Source organism: Triticum dicoccoides, unplaced genomic scaffold, assembly GCF_002162155.2.
Source record: "Triticum dicoccoides isolate Atlit2015 ecotype Zavitan unplaced genomic scaffold, WEW_v2.0 scaffold243350, whole genome shotgun sequence".
Classification (NCBI taxonomy): domain Eukaryota; kingdom Viridiplantae; phylum Streptophyta; class Magnoliopsida; order Poales; family Poaceae; genus Triticum; species Triticum dicoccoides.
In genome coordinates, this window is record NW_021250253.1 from 1 (window position 1) to 601 (window position 601).

Below are 601 nucleotides of genomic sequence, written 5' to 3' on the forward strand. Positions count from 1 at the left end.
ACATGTTACCCCGGTCTTCGTCCCTTATCCTTGCCCCTCCCAGCTCCACTACAAAGACGATTGTACATTGCTTTGGCCGCTCCCTCTCAACTACGGAGACGAGTTTAACGCGGTTTCCACCCCTCCCTCTCAACCGCACCAGTGCACGCTTGCCGCGCCACAACGCCGACGCTGGACCCGTGAATCGTGAGCATCCAGCTATGACTTACCGCACTCGTGCAAAATAATAAAACACGGTAAATATATTACTTACAAGTGCGTTTTGTTTTGCAAGCGGCGCGAAAAAAATTAAAAAGGGAATGCAACACGAGGACTTCCCAAGAGGTCACCCATCCTAGTAATACTCTCGCCCAAGCACGCTTAACTTCGGAGTTCTGATGGGATCCGGTGCTTTAGTGCTGGTATGATCGCATCCGACATGTTACCCCGGTCTTCGTCCCTTATCCTTGCCCCTCCCAGCTCCACTACAAAGACGATTGTACATTGCTTTGGCCGCTCCCTCTCAACTACGGAGACGAGTTTAACGCGGTTTCCACCCCTCCCTCTCAACCGCACCAGTGCACGCTTGCCGCGCCACAACGCCGACGCTGGACCCGTGAAT

The 601-nt window shown here is 53.4% G+C and overlaps 1 non-coding gene across 1 annotated transcript; it reads right to left on the reverse strand.

Annotated features, from left to right (window-relative positions):
* Positions 1-296: 296 nt before the first annotated feature.
* Positions 297-415, reverse strand: LOC119345492. The gene has a single exon (XR_005167056.1). It is a non-coding gene; the product is annotated as a 5S ribosomal RNA (ribosomal RNA).
* Positions 416-601: the final 186 nt, after the last annotated feature.